Raw genomic sequence first — 17,905 nt, forward strand, 5'->3', positions numbered from 1 at the left:
TATAGCACAATTAATTACAAAGGCTCCCAAAGTGATTCACAGACTAATACACATGAAACATTAAACTGAAGCAATCCCTGAGGTGGAGAGTGATAACCAACCCTTACACTGCATGATGAACAAAAATCTGGTGGCAGGGGAACTGTTCATCAAGGGCATCAGGGTAACCATGATTCATTAAAAAAGTGACACTATGCCTTGAAAACTAAAGTCCTGCCTGCTTAGTGTGGATATCAAAAATCCAATGTCAAAGACACCTCCACCCCCATGGTTCTCAATCTCTGAAAGAGGTAGGACAGGTTGAGCTGATCCTAATGGGGTTTAAGGCTGTGGTTCACACATGCTGCTAAGAATATTGGCTATATCCTCTGAATAAGTCATCAACGTGTAACCCTCAAGGAGATTACCTAGATTCCTGGGGCTCTGTCTGCTGGCAGTTCAGGGAGAGGAACACTGTCCATGGTAGGGAGGGGGAGCCAAGGCAGACTCAGAGACTGCCCCGCAACCAATAGGGAGTGAGATGCCCTTCCCAGGGAGTTCAGGAAAGGGGAGAAGCCATTTTTGAGTGAGTCTGGAGCCAGCCAGGGCAAGGGCAGAACTGGCTGTGTGAGTCCCAGGCCTGCATGCAGGGTTCCCCCTGAGAACTGGCCTCTAGGGACCTGAAAGCAAGATCCCTCAGCTGGGTTTTTCCTTCTCCACTGATGATTTCCAGTTTGTAGAGGTTTTGCTGAAACTTCCCCAGTCAGGCTGAGTTAGCCCTCCAGCTACCTAGGTGAGACCAGTCATCACATGGTCAGCTCTGCTCTGTCTGCTAGTCCAGGGCTGCTACCTACAGTGTGTGTCTGGACACCGGGCTAGGAGACTACAGTTCGGATTTTTGTACAGTTGTGTAATCTGCATCTTGAGCCCTGCACCCCTCTGTGGTGAGGGGAAATCCTGGGACCAAAGCAACCTGATTCCTGCCTGAAGAGGATCCCTGCCAGCAGAGATCAGCCCCTCTGCAGTGACTGAGGAGTCCAGAGTCATCTCTGAACCTGAGGATCATTCATGGAGTTTGTGAGTGCACCATCTTTTAGTCAGTCAGGGAACTTGTTTTGGGGACCCCTACTCCCTGAACTGTGTCCTCAAGCCAGGGAGTAAAAGTTTGGGGATTTTATAACCTGCTGCATATTAAACCTGTGGAGGGACTTACCACCTCACCTACTTGTGAGTCCTTTGGGCAGTACTGAACCCAGTCAGCCACACTGCTAAACTACTGCAGAGAAGAATTTTGTGGTCATAGATCATCAAGGACCCCAACAAAGTACACGTACCAACAGAACACTAATCTTATATCTGCTACATCAGATCATGTGACTGGGGAAAGTCATGGGTATTATCAGCATGGGCACTGTTGACCATAAAAATAGTGTTTTACTCTGTTATGTTATATTTGTCTCCTGTTCAATATAATTATTGTGTTGAATAGATTGTATGTGTTTGTGTTATTTCTTGGAAGTCTCCAACTATCTGGCAAGTAAGTGGGGATTACCCCGTGGTTAGAATTTTCCTCCTAAGCTGCCCTGCTGACCCTGCCAGGAAGGAGTGAGGGGGGTGGAGGCACCGCCAAATAAATTCATACGAAAAAATAAAGAAGATACACCCTGCTGAGTGGGTGGTGGGATCCAGAAGAATCCAGACCTGTCCATCAATACCTGTAAGCAGATTGGCATTAAAGAAGGTAACAGGGTGGAGAGGGGGTGCTACAAACATTTCTTGTACCCAAAAAAATTAGATGTAAACAATCCATTCATCGATGCAGGTCATCCATTAGAGAAAATATTCTCTGTTATACACAGAGCCGATAGCTCTCTCTAGATTTGATTGCCCAATACTTCCCATGCTTAGACTCTATTTTCAGTTGTCTGTAACTTTTCAGCCTGAATGGTTAAAATTTGGCAATTTCCCATGCTGATTATCTGCCTTGGGTTGAATGTTTTTGGAAAGTTTCACCAAAAAAGGTTCAGCCATTTCCAAAAGCAAGATTATGGGAAAATATGTTGTGTAGACCATGTTACAAAAATCTATACAACCTTTTCATTGAAAACCTCTAGTACCACCATTCCTTGGAACGGAAACTTGAAATTAACAAGAGAATTGCTCTGGTGTCAGGGATGTTCCTTTGCTGTTCCTGTGAAAAACTGCCCAAGTTTGACCAAGTTATAACTTATAAGCCTCTAAAAATGTCAATTCTCACAGGCTCAGTAAAGATTTGTTAGCATTTGGCCGCTAAATTTTCCAAAAATTCCATCTGTACTGAGTATGCTTCAGCCTCAGGCTGCAGTACCTGAGTAGGGCTGTTCCTACAGGTGCTCCTCCTGGCTGCTGTGCATCACTGTGGCACCAGGCAGCAGAAACGGAGAGCAGAGAAGCTGTCTCTCCTGTACTCTCAATAGCTTTTCTGGCTCCCAGGCCGTGAGGAGGAGAAAACCCCTTGACTTGAATGCAATGGAGACAATAGGGGAAAGGGGGCTGCGGGAGTAGATTGGAACAAGAAGCTTGGAGGAGAAAGTAGGATTTGAAGCTGGGGTGTAGGAGATATTGGGATTGATTAGGCAAGGAGACTGGGACTGGGAGCAGGGTGGGGAAACTGGGAAGGAGGTTGGGACATGGGAATGGAAACTGTAGAAGAGATTGATATCAGTTGAAGAGCCAGGGGAGTTAGGGGGAATGGTCCTGTGGAAAAATTATGTGAGCTCATAATTAAACATGGTATTGTAATGCATATGCACAAGGAAGGAAAATTAATTGCCCAGGCAGCCTTAACTCTGACATTCCCTAACCTTTGAGTGTTTGACTTTGTAACCTTAACATTCTTTTAAAGTGGGGGAAGAGGGGTTGTGCATTCTATTGTAGCTTACATTTTTAAAAGTGTGTATTTCCATTCATTTCAAATGCCAAGGACCCAATATTATCTTTAAAGGGAAATTATGCTTGCTATCCACTCTAAAACAAAAAGAGTGAGTAGATGGGGATCAATCTTTTACAAGTAGTTTATAATGATGAGAAGAAAAAATTCAGTTTACAATCTATTCTGAAGCATGCCTAATTTTGTGGTTATAGAGATTTCTACAGAGATTTTCACAGAACTTTTAGCAACAGCTGCTCAAGCTGGCTGTCTCATTTAAATTCTAGTTCTGACTGGGCTTGACAAGCTCAGATGGGGGACTCTTTAGAACCAAAATACAGAGAAAAGGGGGGGGGGGTAAAGAGGGACAGAAAGGGGAGAATGAGTGGTGACTGTAGGAAAATCATGCTAGATCATATATACATGTTTTATTAAACACTTAATATAGAAAACCTAAAGGGGCAGCATAAACAAAGACTACGAAAGACAGATAAAATTTAGACTTCAGCCAGGGGAGAGTATACTATTTGGTCACCCCTCAATGGAAAAGTGGGATCACACACCAGACTGAGGAGAGACAGGTCCCATCTGAACCACTCGATAATAATGATAATAATGAGAGGAAGACAAGGCCGTTGCAGAGAAGTTAATGTAATTAAATTTAACATCGTTGTAAGGGGAAACATGCCAAGAACACCCGCCACAGTAGCATTTATCTTCAAAAAGAGGAACTAAGCAAAAATGTGGAAACAAATTAAAAGGAACACTCACACAGGTTAAATGCCTGCAAACTGCAAGGAGAATATTTAAAAACAACATAATAGAGGCTCAAACTAAATGCATATCCTAAATTTAAAAAAAAACCAGTAAGAGGAACAAAAAAAGTCACCGTGGCTAAACAACAGAGTAAAAGAAGCAGTTAGAGACAAAAAGACAGCTTTAAAATATTTGAAGTCAAATCTAACTGAGGAAAATAGAAAGGAGCATAAACTCTGGAAAGTCAAAAATAAAAGTATAATAAGGCAGGCCAAGAAAGAATTTAAAGAGCAACTACCTAAAGCCACAAAAACTGACAGCAAAACATTTTTAAGTACGTCAGAACTGGGAAGCCTGCCAAACAATCAGGGGGGCCACTGGATGATCAAGATGCTAAAAGGGCACTCAAGGAAGACAAGGCCATTGCAGAGAAGCTAAATAAATTCTTTGCATTAGTTTTCACTGCAGAGGATGTGAGGGAGATTCCCAAACCTGAGCCATTCTTTTTAGGTGACTAATCTGAGGAACTGTCCCAGATTGAGGTATTCAGAACAAACTGATAAATTAAACAGTAATAAATCATCATCAGGACTAGATGGTATACACCCAAATGTTCTGAAGGAACTCAAATATGAAATTGCAGAACTACTACCTGTAGTCTGTAACCTATCACTCAAATCAGACTCTGTAGCAGGTGACTGGAGGATAGCTAATGTAACGCCGATTTTTGTAAAAGGCTCCAGAGGAGATCCTGGCAAGTATAGACCAGTAAGCCTAACTTCAATACCAGGCAAATTGGTTGAAACTATAGCACAGATCAGAATTATCAGACACACAGATAAACACAATAAATTGAGAAAGAGAAATAGCTTGGGTCCTCCTTCCCAGATGGAACTCAGAGGATCTGTATGAGGGCTTTGGAGGTTGCTCATCTGCAGCATCCCACATGCTCAATCTTCTCCTCTGTATTTTTCAATTTTAGGTGAAACCCTTGAGAGAGCTGGTGAGACAATACAGGCTGAAGGGGCAGCAACACATGGCTGACACTCAGCCATTCATCTCCTTTACATGAAATGTAACCAGAATGAAATCCCGCTTTTCTTAATAAATGCCCAGCTGAAATCATCTTCTGGATAAAGAACAGCTGGGGAAAGATGAACCCAGGCAAGACTGAGATGATGCCGGTAGGCAAAGGAAAACTCTTTCAGTACTTGGCTGCTGTATAACATTCCCCACTGTCAATGGCATTGCCCTCAGTCTGTTGCCAGCCTGTATCTTGGGGTCTTTTGATCTCCTCAGTGTTAGTGGATGCCAAATAGCCATAGCAACAACAGACACACATTTCCAACTGTGACCGGCCAAACGACTGAACTTTTTCTCTTCTATCAGACACACAGAGCTAGTCATGGTCATCCATTCATTTTGACCTCTAGGCTTGATTATTGCAGCTCATCCTATCTATGAAGGAGCTTTTTCAGGGCACATAATTTCTAACTGGTACAAAATGCAGTGTCCTACCAGCTTAGCAACGCATCACACCCCAGTTCTCCGCACTCTGCGCTAACTTATAAGCTTAGCAAGATATTTCTCTTACAGGCTGAGAAGGAAGAACAAGAGAGAGGTTGTTATTATTGCTATTTAAATACTTGGGAGGCACCCACGTGCTACAGAGATGGAGACAAGATGTAGAAGTAGATAGATAGACGACAAGGAAATCCTGTAGAAATACCTTAAAACCATAAAAATTTGTCTCTCTTGCCCTAGACACATTTTTGAATTGCATTTTAATTATTTCACATTGCAGACCTCTAATGATCTTGCTGTTATCACAAAGGGCACAAAGTAATAAATCATAAGTATAAAATTCACAATGCTCTTTCAGCCATTACACAAACCCCCTCTTACAGAAGTACTCCCAGATTTAACACTCATGTGCCACTAATCCTGTTATCAAAATTACAAATCCAGGACAAATGCCTCAAATGGAAATCAAAATACCAGTGAACTACTGGAGACACAGGAACAGATAAAATATTGTTAAATATCTTTTTGTGATTCCACAACACTCACCAGGGATTGTTAGGGACTTAAATGTATGGTGCCTCTCGATCTGTGATTCTCTCCCACCATTATACTTAAGCAAAAAGTAAAGCTTCTCTGGATGGGAGCCCATGAAAACTAACTTTGAGGTAGGCAGCTAGAGGGAGAGATAAATGGGTCACCATATCCAGTGCAGTGGGCAGAATGAAAAGGAGTTTTTTGGAGACTTCCCTGTTGTAGTTGAAAGTGGCTGGGGTTTTTGTTTGGTGGGTTGGGGTTTCTTTTAATATTTCAGGGGTATATTAGCACTTGATTTCATGGTACGTTGAATAGAGAATGTGCTTAAGTGCTTTTCTGAATCAGGGCCTAACCCCTGGTGGCAATTTGTTTGTTAGTCTTGGGTGCAAACACTTGAAAAAAGTCTGGATTTCCTCCAAAGCGAACAGTGCAGGGCAGATTTTTTTGAAGCTGGAGTCTTGGGCCAGAATTTCAATAAAGATGCAGATAGGTGCTGTCAAGGCTAATGCCCCACTCTGGCACTTTGAGTGCAGGAGGTGGGGGCCTGTAAGGATTCTAAAAATTAATACTGGTCACTCCAGGCTTGTATTAAACTCCCAAGGTTACAGCTTTTCTCTGACCTTGGATTGGTAGACCCTGCCACCACCCAAGTGCAGAACCCCTAGGAAGGCACAGTTGGGAATTCCTTTCTTGTCACCCTCAAGCCCTTTCATGCCCCCTCTGGCCAATGGAGGCTGCAGGAAACGGCGCAGGGCAAGGGATGTGCTGGCCGCCGCTTCCCACAACCCCCATTGGCCTGGAGCAGTGAACCGTGGCCAGTGGGAGCCGCGATCGGCCGAACCTGCAGACGCGGCAGGTAAACAAACCGGCCCAGCCCGTCGGGGTGCTTACCCTGGAGAGCAGCGTGCCAAAAGTTGCCAATCCCTGGCATAACTGTTGCCCTGTCTGCCTCTCCCCAAGAGAACAGACAGACAAAAGGGGAGTCTTTCTTCAATTTTAAAAAGTTCTAGCCTTCCCATCGGCTCTTTTGGCCAGGTGCCCACTCACTTCCTTTTACCTATGCATAGCGGTGAGACTTTTTAACCCTTTACAAGTAGAGTAATTAGAGAACGGCTACTAAGAGGGATTTTATAGCTGCTGGGTGTCCATAAAAGGGAGCTACTCCGCCCTTCATTTATCACAGATGCCTAGTGGGATTTTCAAGAGCACCTAAGCAGGTTTGGCCACTAACTCTCAGGTGTGTTTGAAAATCTCACTAGGCACCTAGCTGCAGCTTTAGGTGCTTAAATACCTTTGAAAATCTGGTCCTTTGTGATTAGTGGCTGTATGGTGCCCAGAAAGATGTGTCACAAAATGACTTCATTAAAGTGATTTTTCATGCTCTCTCTTTTGGCTTTTCACTTTTCTATCTAGAAATAAATACTCATTTCTTACCTGGTAAGGAAAAGTAAGTTTTGAAGTTCATATAACATCCTTTATATCTTCTGAGGCATGGTTTTTTTTTCTGAGTTACTTTAGTAAATAAAACTGAATATGTTTTATTGCTGTTTAAATATTGCTTACAAATCACACGAGATAGTGTTAGTTTAGCCTATTGATCCACCATCTGAAATTAATTATCTCAAACACAAAGAGGTGAACACCTAACAAAGTGTGGAAAGAAGTCCAGTAGGTACAAAAAACACCATATGTTTGGTAAAGCAGCAGAATAGTGTTCCCTGTTGCCAGTCTACTGGAAAAGGAAACTTAGGTCCTGGGTCCCAGTAGTACAGACAAGTGAAGCTGTGACAACAGTATATTGTATCACAAACCACTAGAAACTCTGTGAAGATTTTAAGTACAATGGGGTAAGTTAAGGAGAGTGGCAGCCTTAACTTGGAATTTCTCCGTTCTATTAGTTTAAGCCAGACCTTAACATCATTGTAACACAATTTTGTGCATTTAATAAATCAATCATTAATTTCAAATTGCACTGGTGCAAATCTATATGCTCTTTCTTCGCTAATCTAAAAAGTTATTTTTTGCTGTTGAGAAAATGCTGTATGCATGACTAATAAGGAAAAATCAATTTTACTCTAGAAAACTAGTTTAATTTTGTAATATGACCTGACAATTATATTCGATTAATTGCATTACTTTATATCAGAGACTTGCAGCTTATTTATTATTGCCTCCCTTTCCCCAATCAGTTAAATTTAAGGGTTTGGTGTAATAATGCAATTACCAAACACTCTGAATCTGAAAATCTACAACTAGGCTTTACCTTAAAAACCAACATGGACTAAAACTAAGACACAATAATCTTATACAGGCGAGTCTCATCTTACGCGGGGGTTCCGTTCCGTGGTTAGCGCATAAAGCGAAAACCGCGTATAGTCAAAATTGCATTGAGTTGAGTGGCGGGTGGAATTGCCCGCACTACAGGTACAGTATTAAAATTGTTATATTTGTCTTTTTTGGTTTTTTGTTTTGTTTTTGCCGACCGCATAAAGCTGAAATCGCGCATGTTAAATGCGCATAAGATGCGACAAACCTGTACAGCCTTCCTGATTCTTATCAGGCAGGCTCTCTGTCCTTGTCTTAACTACAAAGTTACCATCTGTTATATCACAATTGTTATTGTTAAATCAACCCCCATCCACACACAAACCCCCCCTTACTCATAGGTGCTGGAACCAGGGGTACTACTGCACCTCCTGGCTTGAAGTGGTTTCCACCATATACAGAGTTAATTGTTTGGTTCAATGGCTCTCAGCACCTCCACTATATAAATTGTTCCAGCACCATTGCCCTTACTCGTGTGATGTTGCTAGTAACACCAACTGGCCAGGACGATTGGAAGTACAGGGCACTCGTCAAGTCAACTCACCTCATCGGCTGCTACAACTTCTCTGTAATTTTGACATGGATTGTATCGCTAATTAAGCTAATGGTGGCCAAAAGCTTGATCCATGGAGTTCTGCAACTCCGCCCTTGGCTATCCTAATCTTTATCCTACTCTGCTCTATTTTATGGGCCTCCAGAATTTGGGAACCCCTATTTTAGGTACTCCATTTCTGTTTGTTATATATACTGCAATGGTGTGCAATTTTTTTTCTTAAAAGACAAGAACAGTAAGTTATTTCCAGCCTAGCCCAAAGTGAGCTTGTTAAGAACTTAGAAACAGAATCCCCATGACAAAATAAGGAACAAATTAGCATTCAACAGTGATCAGCATCCTCTAGTAATCAAATTAGCAAATAATTAGCACCTACTAAAGTACCCAGTTTCAGTAAGAGTATTTTCTTCAGCTCAAGAACGAGGATTCTTCGTAAAAAAAATATGCCAGACAACAAGGGGGTTAAGTAACAGGCAAGACTGTGTTGCATGCTATTTATTATTATAATTTGTATGATGTTCACACTGAAAGGCCCCAGTGTGAGTGTCACTGTCAAAATACTGAAGGAGCTTGGAATTTTTCCACAGCCTCCCTGGTTTTTAGCAACCTGAACACCTCTGGTTCATGTTTTCACTAATAAACATTTGGAAATTCCATTGGTTGCCAGAGATATCAGGTAGTCTATGTCCAGGGAAATGGCTTGGGTCATGAGGCTATGACATATGCCACATAGTATGTATGTGCTTGTATTTGTCCAGAGACTGGGATAGCCATTCAGATAGTACCTTCAGTTTTCACAAGGAAGCTACAGTGCCCCTACACCAGGAAATGCAAGAAGAGGCATTCAAATCACCTTCAGAAAAGGCTGAGTATGCTGTTCTGCTATCCACAGTGTCGGCATCACCCAGCAAAGGAAGACAGGACATAGCTGTGATATGTCTCTAGTGTTAGTGACAGGTTCATAGAGAACCTTGCAACCCCCATTTAGATTAGTGTAAATTCAGAGGTTTTACACACACTCACACACACCATTCTCCATGTCACTGGGCAAGAGAGAACTTGATTTAAGTACCCCTGCCACCTCCCCAACTCCTGATTGTTTGCTATGCCCATTTGTTGTGTCTTTTCTTAATTAAACTATAAGCTTTTGGGGGCAGGGAATCATTTACTCTGTGTTTGTACAGCACCTAGCACAATGGGGCCCCAACTCGAGTTGGGACTTGTAGGTGTTATAGGTGCTATTGTAATAATCATCAGAATCTTCTGGTAGCCACTTTACAGCAAATGAAAATTATGTTCATGGCAGGAAAGAACATATTCTCACTGAAAAATCTTCCTTTACATTTTCTATTTAACATTTTTCCCCAACAAAGTACCATGTAAGCTGAGGCTACATACTGAAACAGAGTCTGTCAACCTTTTTACAACATTTGTAATGTAAGGAATTGGTTTAGAAAATATAGGATATTTTCACACGCTCTTATCTCTCTCCAGTTACTTACCAAGTGTGATGTTGTTGCTCTGTCTAATTTCATTTGCTTTCATTCTGAAGTCAATGAGCCTCTAAAATGAAACACCCATTTCTGTTTGCATGGGTAAGCATCAGATTTCAGATGAAGTTAGCACAGATTTCTAGTCCATTTTTCTGTAATGGTTGAGATCACCAAACCAACCTGTAGCCCAGCCTATAAATAAATGATAGTGGTACTTCGATTGTTAACATAGCTCACAACTCTAAACAAAGATTGAGCTGGTCAAAATTCAAGGTATGCATACATGCTGCAGAAAGTGGAGACATCACTTTTTATCTAAATGATTACTGAATTATTGCTCCATCATGATGTTAGGGAGGCAGTATGTTTCAGGAGGGTCTATGCAGCTGAGATCCTGACTGCTTGTAGAACAAAATGCTCACTTGGGTAAATCAGCTTAGCTCCATTGACTTCATTTTTTTACATCTGGCCCTGGATCTGTAAAATCTCCTGGCTTAAGCTTGATGAAAAAAGATAAATATATACATGAAAAAGGAGAAAATTATGGTTGGTTTTTTTCATTTTCCGTTAAATGTCAATAGAAAATTTTTATTCAGCTGCTCATAAAAAGGAGGTTTTAACTGTGTTGTCCTGGCTTAAATCCAAATCATGTAATAATATTGTACTTACTTAAAGTCCCCCACAGTTTCAATCGGACACAATATTCACTGTTTCCAGACCTAAATTGTTGTGTGCTGCTGTGCTATTAAATAGGTGCTATGTTACAGTGGTGTGTGATTGCTACCTCTTACCTGCCTCCCAGAGTTGTTATGTGGTTTATTTAGTTATCACTTAAGAAGTGCTTTGACATATTTAGATAGAGCATTGCTCCTCAGCAGCACTTTTTATTATAAATGTGTGATTCACAACGATGCACCCTATTGTTAATGATAATTTCAAGTGAGAGAGATTCTATAGCAATCCAAAGATTATTTCCCTTAAATACTGATTTAAAATATAGCCACATATCCTGCTCATAAAACATGTAATTCTGATTAAGTCAACGCTGAAAAATAGAACACAAATGTAGAGCTTCGGCAGGGGCAAAGTCACTTTATTAAAAACAATAATTCTTTGCACTTCCATCCAAGGATCTCACATTTTAAAACATCATTAGTAGAAACAATTAGCATTTATATATCACTTCACATGCTGAAAGTGCTTACCTAAACAGTTAAGACCCTAATGGAGGCAGGTAATTATTATTATCCCCACTTTGAAGATAAGGAACTGATGCTCACAGAGTTTAAAACATTTTCAAAATAAACCACTATTTTTTTTTACCCAACTTGAGACATCTAGGGTCTGATTTTGAGCTGTGTTGTGTACCTGCAACTCTGATTGACTTCAAGTGAAAAAAACAGGTCCTAAGTGCCTCATATGGACACTTAAAATGAGTGGCCACTTTTTAAAAAATTTGGCCTGGGTGATTTGACCAAGGTCACATAGTAAGTCAGTAACAGAGCTGGGAATTGAACTTCAAACTCCTGATTCTCAGTCCCATACTTTCTACTCACAAGATATGTTTCTTCTCTGTATTACCTTGAAACCTTGTTACTTCTTCAGACTATTTGTTTTTCAAGGACGGGTTGGACTAAGTGAATTCAATGGGCATTGGATGAGGCCCTACATTACCTTTAATTCTGGTCAGCTTTCCTATTTGTTTGGTTGTTTAATGCTGGGTTAAATCTTTGCCAACTTCTCAGTATCCTTCCAGAAAAGATTCTGCATTTTGCCCAAGTATAAATTACTCTGACGCTGGCTCCTATCACTTCCTCCTCCAAATCCCCCCACTGGGTAATGTATACTTTCTAACAGGAGGACTCACTGGAAGTTCTGAAGGTTCAGTTCACTTTAGTTTGACTGCAGGCCTTACAAGATTTACCTTTGATGCACTGACTACAAAAAAAAAAAAAAGCCAGGTGTTGAATATTTAATAAGCCCTTGGAATACAACATTTAATATTTTCTAGTGAAAGCTCAGTGCTGACTTAACAGAAAACAAAAGTCTCTTTCCAAAGAAATAGATTCATATTACACATTATTTGAAATGATACATAAGCTGGCAGTAAAACTATGCAACTAGAATGAAAATAATTTAAAAAAAACCTTCCTTACCTGCCTTGGTAGCCTTATAGTAAAATTAGGGGGTGGGGAAAGAATTTCTTAAAGAAAATACTCTTTAAGGTTTGCTTGATAACACAACCAATATTCTTGCTTTACAGAGATAGGATTTGCATATTTATAATCCAACCCTTCAGCACACCTACAAAGTGCTAAGTGTTCCTTAATTCAGTGAGAGCGGAGGGCACTCACCACCACATGCCCAGCACTTCCTTCCAAGGGCATTCTGCCCCTTGCAGAATTGAACCCTCAATGCACACAGTTGCTTTGTAAGCAGGGCAGCTCGGCAAATGTTGCAAAATAAATAAATATCTTTGCAAGTATTCACTAATTTAGAAATTACTTTTTTCCAGCCCTGGTCACACCCCTTTTTGTATTTGCTTGAAGCAATCAAGGCTTTACTCACACAAATGCTTTCTTTGGCAAAGAACTGAAATGAGATAGTAAATACATTGGCCAGAAATGTCAAACCCTAAATCTAGGCTCCTAAATCAATACTTAGGCACCTAAAAAAAATTGACCTGATTTTCAAATAGTCTAAACACTTGCAGCTCACACTGACTGAAAATCAGGCCACTTTTGTTTAGGTGCCCACATATAAATTTATCTACCTAACTTTAGGCCTCCTGATTGGGAAATTTTGGCATAGTGGGTGGCTCAGGTTGCTAGGATAGCTCTTTATATACCCTTATCTGGTGTGCAGAAGCCAATAGCTTACCTGAGCCCCACCCCCTGACACCAGACTGCCAACCAGCTCAGGTAATGTTTCCTGCCCTCCCAACCCCCAAGGGAGGGGGAACTCTTAAAGGTGCCACTCCACTTTTTTCCCCCACCAGCCAAGCCAAAGCCCCCTGCCGATGAAATACTCCAATACTAATGTCAAACCAGGCTTTGTAGAGTTCTTGCCAAACTTTTATTTTTCATAATGTGAGTAATGGCTTCCTTTTAGCAATCATTGATAGAGTTCTCTCTCTCTCTCTCTCTCTGAAATAAACATAATTTAACACTCAACATAATTGTAAAACTTTTGCTGTTACCATTCTTTGCACAGACACAAATTAAATGAAAAACATGATACATTTTCCTGTTAGTGGTGTTATTGTTGAGATCTGTGATGAAGGTGCACAGTAATATAGCATGCTAGAATTTATGGTGCTGCAGTACTAGCTATTCACTCAGTCACTGATGAGCTGCTATTTTATGAGAAACTGGGAATTCTCTCTCTCAAGTGCAGGCTCTTCAATTGACCATATATGTTTCAGTCTCACAAAGCAACCTTATTTCAACACCAGGTGAGGAACAATTGCAAAAGGCTATACACTTCCCTTCCCTTACTGGGAGTTCCAATTCTATGAGTCCCTCCAAAGCAGTTAAGTCCTTGTCCTGTATAATGCAATGGCCCAGAACCTCAGTGTAAGTTAAGTCAATGGAATGATGCCAGTTTATACCAGAGGAGTTACTGGCCCAATTAATCTAAGGCATATTGATTTATGAGAACTAGGGAATAAATACCAGCAGAAAAATAGAGTCCAATAATGTTGCATTTTAAATTGCATGTAAATAGCACCTATCCAAGGGTGCCAAAAGCATTTTACAAACTTTGTGTATGTGTATTATTGTACTACTGAATATTGTGTATAATTAGAACATTACCTCAGTTGTGCATGTGGGCAAAGGATTTAACCCTGCATTTCAGTGATGGGTGAACAACTTGCGCACTAGAAAAGTCGATGGGGTACATGGCAGATGGTCTGACATCATTCCTCCTAAACCATAAAGTAGTAGTGGAACACTCCACAGTTACCACTGTAGCTGCTGTCTCTTACATACACCTACATGAGAAAGGGGTCTGACTGGCAGAACTATGAAAATATACATATGCTGATGTTTTTCCCACATCTCTCTCTCTCCCCCACCTGCCAGCAAAACACTCTTCTGCACTAGCATCCAAGTAACCTCCAAGATGTTGTGCCCTGTGGTGCATAGAGAATGAGGATGCTTTGTTTAGTTTCTTTCCATCTCCACACTGTAAAATAGCACCAGTTGCCTTCAGGGCCTTTCAGAATCACGCAGGAGGAAGCAAGATATATTTGCTGCCAAGAACAGTCTGATACATCTATTGTATTTGATTCCTGTATGGGAATATGATCTTTCTTAAAAAGAAATTAGCTTTCCAAATGCTCGTAGTGGTTTCCCAATTAGACAAACTGAAATTACCTGACTTTCTTCAGCTACGTTGTTAGTCCAGTACAGAACCAAGTATGTAGCAACCTACCTAAAATATAAAATTAGAGGCTAGTCACAAGTCTCAGGGACCCGCTAATTAAAAAGCTATTTTGTTGATCATTTTCTATTGTCTTCAGTGGCTTCCCTTTTCATTCATTTAAATGCATAGGTCTTACTTTAGTTATAGTTTGGCTGAGCTGTGGCTAACCTGGCAACTCACTAGGTTTTATTTTTTTGGCTAGACTTAGCATTTCCACTCTAGCAGTCACCATTTCAAAAGGTATCAGTAGTAAGGTTCGCTTTGACCTCACATTATTGAAAATGTATGCATGGCTACATGGACTGATAAGCAAACCATTATCATTCATTATATACTGCTTTATATATTTCTGCTAAAATAGCAAGACCATTTCTAACAACCACAAAAATGCAATGCATGCTGTTTCTGCATTGACAGTAGAAGATGAGAGAGAAAGAGAGGCATTCTTCTCTCTCTCTCTCAATCTGGCTTCTGGGTTTCAAGTTCTGATATTAGACGCTCAAAGGTTTCTTACTCCTGAGGAAGAGTATGTCAGACAGAACCCAGAATTCACTACAGGGCTGAGGAAGAAAGCCAATTACTGTTTATCTTTCAACTTAAAGCCATCCATCTCAGCCAATCCCAAATCCACATACCATGTTGTTAGCTTTTTTGCATGCTTAATTTCCTTGTCCTAGACTACACTCTCTTCTGATCAGTATGGCAGAGTTTAGTCTCTGGGACCTGACAACTTATGATATTTTACACACAATATTGTTCTCCACATGATGGATTATGGCAATGCTTTATTTGGATCAATGGATCAAAACTGGAGCAAATGTTCAGCATAATGTTTATTTCTCATAAACTTTCACAACCAGGTGGATACATGGTGTAAAGAGAGAAATACTTATGGAGAAGAAGGCTTCTATTATATTTCTATTTGCCTAGTCCATAAGTCTTATGGCCATTAAAGTGAAAGTTACAAACATAATTTGAATCATACCATATCTGCCTCATTTGAGCTACTAAAGTTCACTTGTATCTTCTTTCTCTCTAGCTCTGATACTGAAAACATGGTTCAGAATCTGACAAGTAAATATAGGGCTTTGTTAAGAAAAACATTTGGGACTTGGGCATTTTCCATCAGATAAGAATTTTAATGGCACCATCTCTGGCTGCAGTGGAAACCTCCCTTCTCTCTATTAACCTCATGTAATCGTAATACAATGGCATTAGTTGCCAAATGTTTCTTAGACTTTGTTACAAGAATTTTTGAGGATGGTTGCTCATCTGCATCTCATTACTGCCCCACCCCAAACACACACAACACGGCAACACTCACACTGTAAGTATTGATACAAAGGCCACCATTTTAGATAAGACAAAATCAAGGGATTTGTATAGAGCCTTCAACCTGTATGTTTCTAGATCAAATAAAGCATAAGTCTGACTGGAAGTTATCACCCTCCAACAGTAGTCTAATGGCTTCCGTTACTTCTTAGTGTCCACGTCACAGAGATATACCACAGTTTACATTAATTGGCATCTTTATGGCAGTCAGCAGAGATACCAAGGACTGAATAGACATGGAGACTGGACTATGCTTTCCCGCCTAGAAAGACTAGTCTGGAGGCATGAAAGTGGGACTTTAATATTGGCACTCTCAAATACCAAGGGATCAAATAGTATTATTTCAGAACACACTTTCGTAATTTATATTTAATTACACATAAGAAAATCTACATTACAAGAACATAATTAAGGTTGTAAAGAGAAGCAATCCAAAGCAAGAAAGTGCAGGAATTAAGGTTGCATGTACAACCTTAACTCGGCTCTCTTTTGTATTATGATTAAATCTTTAATTACATGATCACATATTTTCCACAGGATCCCTGCCTCATTCGGTGCACAGAAGGGATGGTGCTCACTAAATGAAAAGCCATTCAATATTCTGTTTTCTCCTCATTGTTCAATGTGTGACCCCATGTCTTATTTAGTGTATGCTATTCAAACCCTGCTCTGAAGTCAGAATTATTAATTTGGTCATGTTTTTTTTCCTGTGGTGCTCACCACTGTAGTATCTGAGTGCTTCACAAACATTCATTTATGTTTATAAATAAGGTGAGGGTGTAATACTTCAGACCAGCATTGATGTGATCATAGAATCATAGAATATCAGGGTTGGAAGGGACCTCAGGAGGTCATCTAGTCCAACCCCCTGCTCAAAGCAGGACCAACACCAACTAAATCATCCCAGCCAGGGCCTTCTCAAGCCTGACGTTAAAAATCTCTAAGGAAGGGGATTCCACCACCTCCCTAGGTAACCAATTCCAGTGCTTCACCACCCTCCAAGTGAAAAAGTTTTTCCTGATATCCAACCTAAACCTCCCACCCTGCAACTTGAGACCATTATTCCTTGTTCTGTCATCTGGTACCCCTGAGAACAGTCTAGATCCATCCTCTTTGGAACCCCCTTTCAGGTAATTGAAGGCTGCTATCAAATCCCCCCCGCATTCTTCTCTTCTGCAGACTAAACAATCCCAGTTCCCTCAGCCTTCCTCATAAGTCATGTGCTCCAGACCCCTAATCATTTTTGTTGTCCTCCGCTGGACTCTTTCCAATTTTTCCACATCCTTCTTGTAGTGTGGGGCCCAAAACTGGACACAGTACTCCAGATGAGGCCTCACCAATGTCAAATAGAGGGAAATGATCACGTCCCTCAATCTGCTGGCAATGCCCCTACTTATACAGCCCAAAATGCCATTAGCCTTCCTGGCAACAAGGGCACACTGTTGACTCTCATCCAGCTTCTTGTCCACTGTAACTCCTAGGTCCTTTTCTGCAGAATTGCTGCCTAGCCATTCGGTCCCTAGTCTGTAGCAGTGCATAGGATTCTTCTGTCCTAGTGCAGGACTCTGCACTTGTCCTTGATGAACCTCATCAGATTTCTTTTGGCCCAATCCCCCAATTTGTCTATGTCCCTCTGTATCCTATCCCTTCCCTCCAGCGTTACTACCACTCCTCCCAGTTTAGTGTCATCTGAAAACTTGCTGAGGGTGCAGTCCACGCTATCCTCCATACCATGAATGAAGATATTGAACAAAACCGGCCCCAGGACCGACCCTTGGGGCACTCCGTTTGATACCGGCTGCCAACTAGACATGGAGCCATTGATCACTACCCATTGAGCCCGATGATGTAACTAGCTTTCTATCCACCTTATAGTCCATTCATTCAGCCCATACTTCTTTAACTTGCCAGCAAGAATACTGTGGGAGACTTTAAGAAAAGCTATGCCAAAGTCAAGGAATAACACATCCACTGCATTCCCCTCATCCACAGAGTCAGTTATCTCATCATAGAAGGCAATTAGGTTAGTCAGGCATGATTTGCCCTTGGTGAATTCATGATGACTGTTCCTGA

The 17,905-nt window shown here is 40.9% G+C and overlaps 1 protein-coding gene across 3 annotated transcripts in view; it reads right to left on the reverse strand.

Annotated features, from left to right (window-relative positions):
* The window catches only part of KCNC2 (potassium voltage-gated channel subfamily C member 2), a 159,514-nt gene that overhangs the window by 11,368 nt on the left and 130,241 nt on the right, over positions 1-17,905 (reverse strand). The gene's annotated exons all lie outside the window — the stretch shown is intronic.

This window comes from Chrysemys picta, chromosome 1, assembly GCF_011386835.1.
Source record: "Chrysemys picta bellii isolate R12L10 chromosome 1, ASM1138683v2, whole genome shotgun sequence".
NCBI lineage: Eukaryota > Metazoa > Chordata > Testudines > Emydidae > Chrysemys > Chrysemys picta.